The following is an 11,502-nucleotide window of genomic DNA, read 5'->3' as shown; positions in this document are numbered from 1 at the left end:
AAAAATACTGGTAAAATGTTTTTCTGGGACCATCAGCATCAGCATTCCCCAGGAGCTTGTCAGAAATGCAGATTCTTCGACCTCACCCCCGACCTACTAAATCAGAAGCTCTGGGTGTGGGGCTGGCATCTTGGCCTCCGGGTGGTTCTGACCTCCAGTGGGAGAACCTCTGCCCGCATGTGCCCTGCCCTGGGAGAGTTTGCTCCTGCAATAGTGTCCTAGGGTCTAGTGGGGGTTTGTGACTGCTTTCTAACTTGCACATAGTCCCAGTTAATGAATCGCTTATGTTTTGTAAAGAATTTTGATTACATTGTTTCTGATTCATTGTATTCATGTCTGCCTTTCCTTTACAAAATCAGTAAAATAAAAAGCCAACAAGTTACATGTATTAAAAAAATCCCGGCCACTATGTGAAAAAAATCTCTGGAGGATTGTATGTTAAGCCAGTGTTTTTCAGACTGATGTGCTCACAGATTACTTGGGGCCCTTGTTAAAATGCAAGACTGGACTGAGGCCTGAGAATCTGCATTTCTCCAGCTCCCGGCCAAGGCTGCTTGTCTGTAGATCACATTTTGAATAGCATGCCACTAACATGTTATCCTTGGTTTTCTCTGGAAGGTAAAATTGTGGGCAATTTTCACTTTGTGCATTTCACCTTTGTGCATTATTTGAATTTTTTTAAACAAAAAGCTGTAGTTTGAGAGAAGAGTTTAGAATTTAAAGAAATTAAAGAATTTAAAAATCTTTTACCAGAATTTTCCTTACTTCTACATCTATCTGCTATTTAAAAAAAAAAAAAATGTTCCAAGAGTGCATCAAAAGGAAACTGATTTGTTGGCCTTATGCATCCCCATGCTGCCCAGATCACTGTGGATGTAAATGTCAAAAAGTAGTGGTGTTAAGGGTAGAGAGCAGTTGGAAGTGATTCATATTAGCTGGAACTTTCCCAGTGCAAGCATCAGAAACCTAATTGAAACAGGCTTAAGGAGCTAAAGGAAGTTTTTAAGAAATCCAAGGGAAATGCTAGTTTTAGTCAAGAACCCAAGTCTTGAAATGGCATTCTCAGGAACTGGTCTCTTGCCATCTCTAAGCTCTGCTTTCCCCTGCAGGGCCTGCATCCTCAGGCAGTCCCTCTCTCCGTAGGATGGCCATTGGAAGCACTAGGCCCTGTTCTGTCAGATTAGCAGCCCCAGCAAGAGGAGAACTCCTCTTCCCAGCAAGAGTCCCAGGGACGACTCCTGTTGGCACAAACCTGCCTCTGAACCCATCAGTCACTCTGGTTGGTTGGCTGGACTTGGCCACATGCCCACTTTTGAGGAAGCCTGAAGGTGGGCTCAATTCCATCCAAAACAGCAGAGAGCAAGGAGTGGTTCCCCAAAGGTGACCCGAAGTGCTGGCACAGGAGCAAGGTGGCATAGACGTAGCAGTGAGAGTGGCCTTCTGTTGTTGTACACGTCTTCCCGCTCAGTCTTTTCGTTCTACTTATTTGGGAACCAGGCTAAGTGATTTGTCCAAGGTCACAGCGTTAACCAGCAGAGCCAAGATTTCCCAATTTCTGCCCTATTGCTCTATCCTTTCTACTGTTCTGCCTCACCTCTTGGAAACCAGGAATGGGTCAAACATGGAACCTCCATAACACTTGCTTGTCACTGAAATGTCTTCTTAAGCACGGTGTCTCGTGATATTAACCTTAAAGGAAGTGCAGCTGCACGTCTGTCTTCTTTGACTCCCACATTGACTGTCCAGAGCAAGAAAACCACATTCCTTCTGCAATAGTAATCCCTTCTGCTCCTTTCCTCTCTGTGGAGACAAGTCAAAGCTTGACAAAGTGTGGCTGTTGATCTACTTGGAAGAAGTTCGAACCCTAACCGGGTGATCCCATCACTGAGGCGGATACCCTGTGGATGGAGAGGCTCACGCTGGCCTCTGATCTTCCTTGTGGCATATTTTATCCCAAGAACTTGATCGAGTCTAGACTGGGTCCTCCCTTTGGGTGGGCTTGTTGCCCTCCCGGTTCTCAGGCACAGCGCTCTCCCCGTGGACAGGTACAGGCATGCATCACAAATCTGGAAGCTCGCCCAAAAAGTATGTCTGCTGTTTGTGAAGGGGCAATGTAGCAATTACCTGTGAGTAATGCAGTGGCAGATCTGCTATGAGAAATTAAAGCTGGAAAAGAAGGCTTTCCTCTCCTTGAAGGAAGGGCATTGGGTGAACTAACTCTTGCCTTGGGAACTCTTTCTTCTCCTTCCCCCAAACCCCACCCCTTTCTTCCCAGACATCCTTTCTCAGTCACCGCACTCTGGCACTCAGCAAGCCTTGGGAATAAGAAGGAATTGGCTGGAAGTAAACAGTGTGCTTGCTCATAGCAATTGAAAACTTTCTCTTGATGTTTCTGGTTCCGGGGGAGGAAGCAGAAGATTGAGCCCTGGAGTCTGCCCCGTTCCGAGAGGTGGCTACGGCAGCAGGTAGGAAAAGCGCGGATGCTTTTACCCTTTCTTTTTCATAAAACGCAAGTTCAAGGCAAATTTAATGTTAAATGTCAGTGTGTTGGGCACAGTAGAATCACCAAAGGATTTAAGTAATATGATTTCTGTCTGTAAACCACCCCAGACTAATGAGAGGATTAGTTCTACTATAGGAGAACATGTCCCATGATTTCTTTTTGGGGTGGAGGTGCCTCAGGTCGTCCCTGTATAACAGCTGTTGCAGTTCATCCCAGGAAGAAAGCCGTGTCTTGCTGAATTAGACAGCGCCTGTGCCCTCTGGATTTTCACTTGTGGTGCATGTGTTTGCACATGTGTGTGTCCTGTACTCCAGACACACAATCACCCTTAAGAACACTCACAAAAACTCACATGATGTTCTGAGCAGAAGATAGGACCCCTTTGATGCACTGTTTCATTCTAAGTTTTTCAAGAGCCCATCAATTGACTTCTTTTAAGAAGCCCCGTAAGTTTTCAAAAATGAAGTTGTTAGGAGTCTGAAAGATAGGGAGTATGTTTCAGTTACGTGTTCACCCTCTGGGTCGCAGGAGGACACACTTCCATGTATTTTGGGGTTATATGTATTTGGGGTTCTTTATAAGGGATGTAATTTAGTAAAAGTAGACATGAGAAAGTAAGTGAATGGGCTGAGCTGTTACAGAGTTTGTCATAACCAGATCCTGAGTTCTGTAAAAGTAAAATATGGTGCAGGCGTGATGGAGGGAAGTAAAAGGAATGTGGAAACAACAAAATGGAGTTTTCTGAGAATTTTCAGGTCGACTTTTTAAAAGCAAACTAAGTTTATGAGTCAGCAACCATAGAATCAATTCTTAGAGAAAATATTTGTGAGTTGTGTCATTACATCACTTTTTTTTTGAGTAATTTTATTGAGATCATAATGGTTTATAACATTGTTTCGGGTGTACATTATTTATCAATTTCTGAATACACTTCATCATGCTTACCCCCAGTAGTCTAATTTTTATCCATCACCATACATATGTGCCTCTTTATCCCTTTCACCCACACCCCCAAGCCCCTTCCCCTCTGGTAACCAGGAATCTGTTCTCTTTATCCATGTGTTTGTTATCTTCCGCATATGAGAGAAATCATACGCTATTTTTCTCTCTCTCTCTGGCTTATTTTGCTTAACATCATACCATCAAGGTCCATCCATGTTGCAAATGGGACGATTCTGTCATTTTTTATGGCTGAGTAGTATTCCATTATATATATATATATATATATGCCACATCTTCTTTATCCATTCATGTGTAGAAGGGCACTTCGGTTGCTTCCACGTCTTGGCTATTGTGAATAATGCTGCAATGAACATAGGGGTGCATGGGGCTTTTGGAATTGTTGATTTTGAGTTCTTTGGATAAATACCCAGTAGTGGGATAGCTGGGTCATATGGTATTTTTATTTTTAATTTTCTGAGAAATCTCCGTATTGTTTTCTGTGGTGGCTGCACCAGTTTGCATGTCCACCCACAGTTTATGAGCGTTCCCTTTTCTCCACATCCTCTCCAACACTTGTTGTTATTTGTCTTGGTAATTACGGCCATTCTGACCAGTGTGACATGATATCTCATTGTAGTTTTGATTTGCATTTCCCTAATAATGAGTGACATTGAACATCATTTCATGTGCCTATTGGCCATCTGTATATCTTCTTTGGAAAAATGTCTCTTCATATCCTCTGCCCATTTTTTGATCGGGTTGTTTGTTTTTTTCTTGTTGAGATTCCATCATTTTTTAATATGACCACGTAGTGAGGCTGTCTATAGTTTCCTAATGTGTGTGTGTGTGTGAGAAAGAGGAGGCTCTCTTCTGATGTCCTGGTTGCAGACGGATGCTGGGTTGTCTTGAAGTGCACTTCAGTACCCCGGTATTCTGCAAACACTCATCAGCATCCCTTTGTTCTGGGCACTATGTGAGGCCCTGGACTCTATCCATCGTGCTGGATTTCCTCTTCAGTAACCATTGCCTGCCTCGTGTTAGTGTCACCAACAAAAAGACAACCACAGAGTTTTAGTACAATTACTGTAACGGGACCCCTAGGGTGGCCTAGTTACCAGAACTGCTGTGTACTATCCTGCTAGAAAAACAGATACTGTTTCCAGTTGGAAGTGACGCCCTGTTGAAAAATAAAGCATACCTCCCAAGCTTCCTTGAATCCAGTTCTCTGAGGCCAAGGACTAGGAGAGCACTACTGTGATCCAAGTACCCCCAGTGAGAGTGAGGCTCTGGTCCTTGCCTGGAAGCTTGGCCGCGAACCACGCAGGCCCCAAGGCAGGGGCAGTGTCTCGTCCATCCCGCTCTCTCCACGCTCCCGAGAGTGAGGTGGCGTGGGGGTGGGCAGAACCCCCTCCCCCTTGGAGGACTCTTCTCTGGGTGTCTCCAGGGGACCTTCTTCCTTTTCTATCAGGTGTGAATGGCCTCAGCCTTCAGCCAGCAGGACTGAACCCCTGGCAGGCTGGCCCTGGCCCTCTCCTCCCTCAGAGGCTGGCCCCTTGGCCCATGGAGCAGCCCAGAGAAAGGTAGAGAGGCATAAACATCTCTCATTACCACACGCCCCTCCTGCCCACATCTTCCCTTGGTTGCTATAAGTAACACCACTGCCCACTCTGGAAAACGTCTGAGTTTGTCACTGACGGTCCCTCATCTCTGCATGTCTCCTGGTTCTGGAGATAAATGCTACCATGGGTGAAATGACAAAGCAGAGGAAGAAATCAACAACAATAATAACAGCACGTAACGTTTGTGAGTGCTGGCTCTGTGCCAATCACTGTGCAAAAGGCTTTGCACACGTTCTTTAGGGACTACGGGTATCCCCATCACACAGACACAGAAACAGGCTTAACCGTTTACCTGCTGCTCGGGATTCAAAACTGAGTGCCTAACTCCAAAGCATTCACCACAGCCTGTGATGAGAGTGACAGTCAAGGTTAGCTTGACCGCTGTCCAAGAGAAGGTGGTACAGATCATGGGGAGGTGCCAGGCTGAGGCCGTCTGGCCCTCTTAGCTTCCCCACTCTTCCACAATGCTCTGGAAAGGTCCACCAGAGACCACCATGGAGACCACAGGGCTGGCTCTGCTGCCTGGTCTTCTCCAGAGGCCCCATGTACCTCCCTTTGAGGTCTGGCAGCTGACAGGCATCCTGGTCTTTGTTTACAAACAAGGTCCCCTCCTCCTGTTCTTTCTTTGCTATCTGGGGCTGACTTTAATTCTAAAGGAGCATGCGTCCTGCTTCTACCGCGCTGGTGTTTTGGAGACAAGAGTCCAGCCTGAAGAGGAGTCAGGGAGATCCATCCTGTTGTTTCTTTGCTATCTGAGGCTGACTTTAATTCTAAAGGAGCACGTGTTCTGCTTCCACCACGCTGGTGTTTTGGAGACAAGAGTCCAGCCTGAAGAGGAGTCAGGGAGATCCATCCTGTTCCTTTTCCTCCCTGACTTTCAGCTGATGTGTCCCCAGAGCTGACTTGGAACCGAGAAGAGTTCTCCTTTAGGGGTGGTTTCTGTTTTATCAGTTACCACTCCTCGTACCTGAAATGACTCTCGGGAAGAGTTTGGGAAGCCTCCAGGCTGATTATCCTTGGGCTCCATGATTCACAAGTCATGTCCTAGGGTCATTTCCGAGGGTACTCTCATATCTTGAAATTCTTCCTGTTTTCAACCTACAGGCAAACTCTTGTGTGATGTGCATCTTGTGCCCAAGTCTAGGGAGCCAGGGCGGGGCTCAGATCTGCCCCTCACCAAGACCATTGGATGGCCCGTTGCTTAACTTGAGCTTTGCATTTAGATCCCACCCCTCAGACTCCTTAGGAATGGCTTTTATTGTGTGACTCAGTGGTAGATTAGTGAAGCATCACCTCTTTGAAATGTGGCCTTAACTTGCTTATTTCTAGTTTCAAAGAGTTTCCTTTGTTTTGCATTTTATTTGAAGAGAATGAAAGAGTTGGAGGTTTGAGACAACAAAAAATGAGAAGACTAATATTAATTGAGCACCTACTATGTGTGGGATACTCTGCTAGCTTCTTTACATATGATACAGCATTTAATCCGGAGAGAACCTGGCAAAGTGGAAAGGCCCACTTTACAGTTGAAGGAGCTGAAGTTTAGAAGAAGTTAAGCTGTGCAGTGTGGTGTGGAATGTCAGTGTGGGCAGAGTTCAAAGCCCAGGTTGCTTCCCTTATTCCATGCTGCTTCCCCAGGTCACCTTGATTGTGAACCCCGTCCCAGTAGACAGAATGCTCAGATGCTTCATCCCATTTAATCTTCACAGTCCTGGAACTTAGGTACATGGCACTGATTTGGTGGATGAGAAAACCAAGACTCAGAGGTTGCTGCTTGGGTTAATGGAAATCAGCTCCTTTTAAGGCTTGATAGTTTCCAACTCATCTCAGAGTCAGCTGACTTCCTGGGAAAATGGTGTTCACATGAAAAAACTTAACTCCTAGGATCCAAATAAACAGAAATCTTTTTGTGTCAGTTTAGATCTTCCAAATATTGATCTTAGCAATATGTGTTCACTTACGTATACCCTCCTTTATGTTTCTGACATACTTTTGTTTCATAGACGACAGGTCATTGTCAATGAAATGACACACCTGTCACTTATGTATGGGGCCTCCAATAGGAATGGATGGCATAGCTGGGATGGCTGGGACTCTCCACACGGCCTCTCACTGTGGGCTTTGGCACAGTGTGGTGCTCTAAGAGTACTAAGTGGACAAGAACAGAAGCCGTGAGGCCTCTCGAGGTCCTGGCTTGGAAGTTGCATAACATCACTTCTGCCACATTCTGTTGGACAAAGCAAGTAAACAGGCCAGCCCGGATTCACAGGATGGGTAAAATAAGCTCTACCTCTTAATGAGAGGAATTGTAAATCTTGTGTGGTCGTTTTTAACTCATCAAGTCTACCCTCTGACCACAATTATTTACATTCTCCCATATGCAAAGTCCACTCACCCCTTCCAGGACCCTAAAGTCTCGCCCAAGAACCACATTTAGCTCCAGGTCTGTGATCTTGTAGCCTGCATCTGGTCCAGACATAGATGGGGTTTGCCTCCAGTCTAGCAAGTCCTGGGCTCTGTTTATTTCCTCTAAATTCTTCTGACAAACTAAACAACACTGCCTACATACAACATCGAAACAAGGACAGGGTAACCCCAATAGATAACCTCATTTAGAAACAGAGTAATAGGGGGCAATAGCAGTAATTGACCCATAGCAATTCTGAGATCTGTCTCGCCTAAATTGTCAGGTTCTCTGATGCCAGCAGACAGGGTTCCTAGATTGGGGTCTGGTTCTGCTCTTGAATCAACCATCTGCATTCTTGGTTCCACCTTGTGAGATGTCTTTTCTTTTTGAAAAGAAGTGGCCTGTGTTTGCATCTAAGTAGCTTTCTCAGCTGGCTTCCTGCCTGTAGAAATTTGGCCCAGAGACTTCCTGTCATTTTAAACTGATGTAATTCCTTTAAAAATTGTATGGGTTTTCTATGTATCTTATTATCGTTCACTCCATTAAACAAAATCTACATCCATAGTTCTTTTTGGGACAGACCTCTCTCTATACTAGTGCTGTCCGATAGAAATATAATGTCAGCCGCAAATGTGAACCGCATATATATTTTTAAAAATTCTGAGAGCCACAATTTAAATGATAATAAAAAGAAACATGTGAAAATAATTTTAGTAATATATTTTGTTTATCCCCAATATATCCAATCATCATTTCAACATGTAATCAATATAAAAATTATTAAGATATTTTTACATTTTTTATACAAGTTTTTGAAATCCAGTGTGTACTTTATACTTGTAGTACATCTCAGTTGGACTAGCCGCCTATGTGGTGCCCAATAGCAACATGTGGCTAGTGGCTACCTACCATATTGGGCAGCCCAGCCCTAGACTACTCAGAGCTGTTTTAGGATTAGGCTTTTATGAACAGAGGCCCTTTTGTGTCCACTTGAGAGGATCTACTGAGCACTTCCTAAATTCTTTAGAGGTCTTAATAAAGCATCTTACACTTGCATCCTTGATTAATCTTTACCCTGGGACCATTTCTTACTTTGGGAATCCTTTGCCAGCTGGAGGGAGTGGAAATGAGGAACATTACTTTCCAACCCAGCAAGTCCTGGGCTCTCCTTATTTCCTCTAAATTCTCCTTGCAGACTCACTGGTTCATGCTTTAACCCATCCCTCTCTCTTCCAGTACCTTATTAAGCAAAGCTAAAATATCCATTGGTGCTTTTAGCATTCTGCCTAGAAATCTCTTTAGCCAGACCCACAAATTTACTACATCTATTTTCCACCTCACAGATTACTCCAGATGACAGTTTTGCTGATTGTCTCATCAACATGGGTTGCCCTCTTCCTAGTCTCCAAAACAGTTCCCTCGCTGCCTCCAGCCTCTGCCCGCCATCTGGTCCCAAAGCCAAGGCCACATGTTTTCAGTTTTTGTTTGGCAGCACACTACTCACCAATTTCTGTTTCAGTTATTCACTGCAGAATAACAAAACTCCAGAACTTTATTACTTAACAGCAGTTTACTATTTCTCATGATTCTGTTAGTTGACTGGCTACTTTGATTGCTGGTATGACCGAGGCTTATTCATACGCTACCTTCAGCTGGAAGATAGATTAGGGGCTGGGCTGGGGCATCTGGGCCTCTCTCTCCGTGGGATCTTTCATCCTTGAGGAGGACAGACTTTCCCACGTGGTGGTGGCAGGGTTCGAAGTGTGCGAACCCCAATGTGCTGGCCCTTATCAAGCGTCAGTAGATCTCACATTTGCTGACCCCATTGGCCAAAGGAAGCACTTGACCAAGCCCAGAGCCCATGTGGGAGGAAGCTGCATAGGCTCATTCCGGGCTGATTCTGTTCCGAGTGTCGGCAGTCCCAAGTGTTGGCCTAGTTAGGAGGCTGTGTGGATCTTTGATGTCACAGGGGGTTTGCTGTGAATACTTAGAGCAAACTTCCCCGCCTCTCAGGGCGGCTTGTCATTAAGGAAGCTGGCACTCCATAGAGCTCCCTCCTCCTCCGCTGCTCAGAAACCCTCACCATTTGGGCTGAGAATCACGCATGTACTGAATGGGACATTGGAAATGGGAATTCAGGCTCTCATGCCCTGTTCCTCCTGCCTTGCTTCCTCATTTGGGGTGCTGCATTTCTCGTGGGGACCTCTAGAGCCATAGCTGTGGCAAGTCCTGTGTAATTCCAGCTCGCTATGGGAGACCTCACGCCCACAGTCTGCGTTGTCAGCTCCCTGGCCAAGCACATGGGATGGGGGTGTGTTCTCTGTGCCGTCTTTGTATGCCTCCGATTCCTAGTTTATTGAAGAAGCCTTTAATTTTTTGACTTGTAGCTGATTATATCCATATTTGCAAAGAAGAAACCATGCAGCCTGCTAAAGTGATACTTATGGAGCAAAATGCTGTTTTTAATTAAGTTATCTTTTGCTAGTCAGGTCCTTAAGACTGCAATAGATATTTTGTTCTTTTGCATGTTGGTTTTAGTAATTGAGGTGCCTCCACTGCAGATGCATTCCTGGGGTGCCACGAAATGGAATGGGACTGTTTCGAGGCCCCGTGTGTCATTGATAGTCCCCGCCTGGTTTCTGGGCCCAGCAGAGCTGTGTTACCGGACAGCAGTAGGCATCTTTGATTTGATGAACCAGAGGAAGAGGGTTCGAAGGGAGCCAATGAGAAAAGTAGATCGGATTAAAAGAAAAAACAGCAATTTCTAGTGGGGTCAGAGTAAGGTTTTCGTGGAATGCCAGCTGCTGAAAAATGAAGCTGAGAACTGGCACTCACATTTCCATCCCAGCACGACTCTCAGAAGCACTTTTTGTTTTTCTAGATGAAGATATGTTAGGATGCTGAAGAGAACAGAGTAGGCTAAAATTACCCAGATTGTTTTTTATCATGTTTCTATTTAAATTTAGACGGCAGCTACCTGTCCTTTTAGTTGAGCTGTTGAATTCATAGCAGAGAAGCCACCAGGGAATGGCGCGCCTGGTTCCTCCTCAGGTCCTGGCTTCCCCCACCCAGAGCAGGTCTCAGGATGCGGGCGCTCTCTCTCAAGGTAGACCCAGGTGTGAAGCCTCCTCCAGCGCTGACAGTGCCTTTCGCTCGGATCTCCAGGGACCAGAGGCCCTACCCCGAGGTAGGCGGATAGTGCTTTACTGGTGTGGCTTGAGAGAGCTCAGATAGGCTTTTTGTCCCCACGTGTCTCCCACTCATTTGCCACACCAATAAGGAGTCATTTCTTTGTGTTTTTAAAAAATATGCTTTTTTTTAAAAAAAAAATGCTTATCATTTGCACTATAAACTAGCTTATTTTTCAAATTTTTATTTGAGCTGGCTATCTTAGATCTGTTCTTTCTCATGACAGACCAGGCACCTCTGAGAGAAGGGGCTAAAGGGGCTCAGTGGTCAGGGATGAGGAGGAAGAGCAGGATCCAGGATGTCAGGCCTGGGTGGGATAAGGAGGGCTCCTGGCAGTCAGAATGTGGATCCGGAGTGCCAGTGACTCCCAAATCTGTGGCTCCAGACTTCCGAATTCATATTGACAGTTTCCTTTTGGATATGTCCATCTGCAGTCCAACAGGCATCCTAAATGTAGCATGTTCAAAACTGAATCCAGGGGCCAGCCCTGTGGCCAAGTGGTTAAGTTCAGGCGCTCTGCTTTGGCAGCTCAGGCTTTCACCAGTTCGGATCCTGGGTGCGGAGATGGCACCACTCATCAAGCCATGCTGAGGCGGAGTCCCACATGGCACAACCAGAAGGACCTACAACTAGAATATACAACTATGTACAGGGGGGCTTTCGGGAGAAGAAAAAAGAAAACTGAATCCATCTTGTCTTCTTTTTTGCCCAAACTCACACCTTCTCTGCTCCAAGTTTTCTTGGACTTCTCCCCCATTTCACTGTCCCAGCCACCAGCCCTGAACATTTTATCTCATCATTGCTGTGCTCCACATGCCGACTGCCTGACTCCTTGCCACTCTCAG

The 11,502-nt window shown here is 45.5% G+C and overlaps 1 protein-coding gene across 3 annotated transcripts in view; it reads left to right on the top strand.

Moving 5' to 3' along the window:
* The first annotated feature begins 1,899 nt into the window (after window positions 1-1,899).
* Window positions 1,900-11,502, top strand: part of FRMD6 (FERM domain containing 6) — a 199,459-nt gene continuing 189,856 nt past the window's right edge. For 2 of the 3 annotated variants that reach the window (XM_046655222.1, XM_046655223.1), the window contains exon 1: window positions 1,900-2,465. The gene's annotated coding sequence lies outside the window, so the exon portion shown is untranslated. The remainder of the gene's footprint in view (window positions 2,466-11,502) is intronic. The other variant, XM_046655227.1, reaches the window with a different exon arrangement.

Source organism: Equus quagga, chromosome 2 (assembly GCF_021613505.1).
Source record: "Equus quagga isolate Etosha38 chromosome 2, UCLA_HA_Equagga_1.0, whole genome shotgun sequence".
In the NCBI taxonomy this organism is placed as follows: domain Eukaryota; kingdom Metazoa; phylum Chordata; class Mammalia; order Perissodactyla; family Equidae; genus Equus; species Equus quagga.
This window is presented reverse-complemented; position numbering and strand designations above follow the sequence as displayed.